We start from the raw sequence: 4,332 nt of genomic DNA on the forward strand, positions 1-4,332 counted from the left end.
ATTTCTCAGGCTTATATGTCTCAGGATAAATCAATCCAAAGTTAAAGTATAACTCCTGCACTTCAAAGTACAATTGTACAGGCTGATCATGTGGATGATAGAAGGACAAACACAAGTAGAGTACCTCAAGGTTATAAAAGTTTGTATGCCCTAGAGGGTTCATCTATCCTGTGGTGCCTCTGTTTCATTCTCTCTCTTCCTCTCTCCTTCCAGATGCTGACATGAGCTGAGGGGCTTTTCTTTGCTGGGACTTCCCTCACTGATGTGCTACTTCATCTTAGGCCCAGAGCAATGGAGTTAGCCATCAATGGACTGAGAACTCTGAAACCTTAAGCCCCAAATAAACTTTTTCTCCTCTAAGTTGTTCTTAGGTATTTTGGTCACAGTGATGAAAAAGTTGACAAAGTAATCACATTTCTCAATATTGTACAACTAAACCTCAACAGAAACATGGGCAGTGACAAGCTATGTTCAAATTACAAGACTCCCCTACTGAAAATATTATTTCAGTGATGCAGATACTTGAATCAAGTCTACCTTACTGTTTTTAAGAGTTATTGTTAATATTTTTTTTAATGGTAGTGTAAAACATTCTAATCTAATCTAATGTTATTGTGTTTTTTCATGTTCTTGGAAGCAGACAATACATAGGAACTGGGGCAGGAGTTGTGGCTTAGTTATAGTGCACTTCCCTGACAATTGTGAAGCCCTGGGTTCAATCTCCAGCACCACATGAAAATAAATAGAATAAAGTCATCATGTTCATATACAACTAAAAAATTAAGAAAATAAAATACCTAGGAATTTATCTCACCTTTAGATATTTATCATTATTGTTTTACTAAGCAATGTGTTGTATTCAAGTTATCTGAAGAATCATTTTATTTTAGTTATTATGTTTTTCAATTTAGGAGTACTAAAAGGAAGTTACAGATGAAACTTTATTCAATTTCTCTCATCTCTGTATTCCTGTATAGCTTATCTTATAATTTGTTGAACTTTTCCAATCACCACCCCTTAAACCACTCCTTCAATAAGTTTAAGATTTTTATGATTATGGAGATATGCTTTAGAATTTCAATGAAATGGTTCCAAGAGTCCTGTTTAGAATCTAGGAGTATACATGTATAGCTACACATTTAAATTATCGTATTTCTTAGGATATTATTTCCATGTGGAACTTTTGTCCTGATATTTAGTTGATACTTTGGTAGAATGTGCTATATGTAACTGGATGTGAGTGGTGTTTCTTCTCACCTTTCTGTGTCCCACAGGGAGCACTTATACTACAATCAAAGGGGTTCAGCCAGCATTTCTCCAGTGTAGATCTGATCAACCTTTTGATCAAATCACCTCACCTTTTAGAAAGCTCCTGGTAAAGACATGTTTTCTTGGGATTCTTTGAAAATTATTCTTACTTGAATTCATCCGTACATACCAACTGCTAAATTATTATCTAACATAAGAGCAATCCCATATCATTCAATTTAATCTCTGTTGTGTGTTAGTCAACTTTGCATTGTTATTCTAATAAAATTCCTGAGATAATGACCTGATAAGGAAGTAAATACTATTTTGGCTCACAGTTTGGGACATTTCACAGTCTGTTGGCACCATTGCTTTGGGCTGATTTTGAGGGGGTACATCACGGTAGGAGAGTATGACAGAGAAAGTGACTAGGAATTAAAAAAGAGACATAGAGAGAGGAAGAGAAGGGGCTTAGATCCCAATATTCCTTTCAAGGGCATATGCCAAATGACCTAACTTTCTTCCACTGGGCCTAACAATCTAAAAATTCTACCACCTCCCAGTGTTGCCTTGAGCCAGGGACAAATCCTTTGGGACACATTCAATATTCAAACTATAAACTCTTCTCCCCACAAAAGGAAGAAGATGTGGAGGAGACAAAGTTTCACTACTTGTGTTTTTAAAACCGTATATTGCTTTTCTTTTCTTCATTGCATTTTATATGCATGATTTGTTCTTTTCTCACTGTATAATAATGAGCAACTTTTGAACATAAAATGTGTATTTTCTAATATAGAGAGGTTATATTTAAAACAATTTTTAGAGAAAAGATAAACAAGCTAAAATTTTTCTAAGTATTGACCATGCAGACTGTACATTGTCCAGAGCATTCTTCAAAGTATAATTATTTTCTGTAGGGAGACCATTGTGTTATTTCTGTGACTCGCATGGGGCATCAAGGTACTCTGCGTGATTCCAGTAAAATATAGCAGCATTAATTTATGTTCAATCTTTGTCTCACAGGTTTGTGGTCCAAAGCTATCTATGCAGTAGATGATATTACACAAAAAAAGATAGAGTAATACAACCTCAGTTGGTGAACTAATTGCAAACATGTATTTTTTCTCATTCTGTTATATCCTTATGAAAATAGTACAAGCTCAATTTGAGAAAATTAAGAAAATTGTGGAAAAGTATATAAAATGAAATAAGATTGACTTTCTACTTTTTCATGTAATCTATTATATTTCTTCTTTCTCCTCAGTTTCCAGCTAAACTCATAGTGAGGCTGACTTAGGCAAACTATACCTTCTTGAATAAACTCTTTTGTAATAATGCTTTATGCAGATAAGGTTTAAAATAATTCAGCAAGAAAAGATAATCACATTATATCCAGTATTCATTTTATAGATAACTGCCAAAGACAGTATTCTGTACACCTTGATCATTTTTTACTTTATTATTATGAATCTTATTAAACCCATGACTATATTTATTTTTAAGATTCTTGATGAATTTTGACAAATGTCTCTTCTTTAATATATTCTGAAGTTATCAATGAATCTAACAGAGAAACAAGATATTTGGGGGAATAATTTCTTTTTATGAAATTTAGAAGAAAACCTCACAACTATTGATGCTAATTTAAATGTTTCTATGAATTAATAACAATGGCTGGTAATACTAATTATTGATACTGCATTATTCTTGATCTTATTCCTTATCTTCATTTTCTTCTTACTCTCTATGCAACCCCCCCACCACACACACACACACACACACACACACACACACACAAAAGCCACTGCCACTTTCTCTTTAAGTGACCAACAAAATCCTTCAACAATGGAACTAGAAGCAGGTCTCATTGGTCCATGCCTGGAGGGTCTCAAGTTCTACAATCTTCTGGTTGTTCTTTTATTCACTATGGTGAAAAAGCTTACTAAATACTAACTATTCCTCAATTTGAACCATTTCAATCATGAAAATTTTCTGTGATGTTGGATTACTTCAGGGTTGATTTACCCATTTTTCAACAACTTATATAATTTTTGTATTGCTTTTAGTGTTAAAGATTATTATAATAGACAACATGCTGAGTTCTGAAGGAAAAGTATGATGACTTTTTTTCAGTCATTCCAATGATTTAGATCCCATACTAGTGTTATGGGTATGAGGAGACAATCAGCTACTGAAGAAAGAGAAAAACTAGACAAACTCTTCATAATTACAGGTTATAGAACAGTAATTTATTTACAAACTGTCTACAAAAACTCATTACATTTCACCAACATAACTTTAACAAATATAGGTAACATTGTTTTCTGTTTGAGGAGAGAGCAAAATTTAGCATTTTTTCCTATTCCTGTTCTAAATTACCAAAACATAAAATTGAGACCTAGTATCTATTTCTAAACTATGATTATGAGAGTGGGCCACCTGGTGAATTCATTTGAAGTATTAAGAGGAAATAATAATAAGCTAATGACACTAAATATTTTCTTCCATAGCTTAACTGTAGAAAGTAGATAGGAATCATTCTGTTTCTAATGCCAGAGACATTCTACTGCAAAGTGACTTAGCTGGAAGAAGGCAAACATCTTTCCAGATGCTCAGGAGAGAAATGATGCTGAGGCTGGATTTATACTAAAAGACAGCAGCAATATGGCCTCTCAGAACCAAAGGGAACTGTTAGACTTTTTACAGGATTGTAATTATTGAGTGTTTTTCCCAAGAAAGTTAAATGTACACAATTCTCCAAACTAAAGTTAAAGAAGTTTGAACATTTGAGAAATCATATTGATATTATGAGGAATTCTATAATCTCAAGAGGAAAAAATGCTTAAAAATGAATAAATAATCTGAATTTCCATTTTTCACAAAAGAGAAATGGGCAACAAGTATATGCAAAGATCCTGTCCATCACTAATCCTGAAGAAAATGCAAATAAAAACAACCACAAGAAATAATCAAATATACATAACAAGGGCTATACTCAAAAAGACAAAAAAAAAGAAAAATGTTGGCAAGGGTGCAGAGTAAGAGGCACTCTTACAGACCACTACTGTAATGTAAATTAGAACA

The sequence above is a fragment of the Marmota monax genome, unplaced genomic scaffold (genome assembly GCF_021218885.2).
Source record: "Marmota monax isolate L192 unplaced genomic scaffold, Marmota_monax_Labrador192_F-V1.1 WCK01_AAM20220418_F8-fsc00132, whole genome shotgun sequence".
NCBI classification, from domain to species: domain Eukaryota; kingdom Metazoa; phylum Chordata; class Mammalia; order Rodentia; family Sciuridae; genus Marmota; species Marmota monax.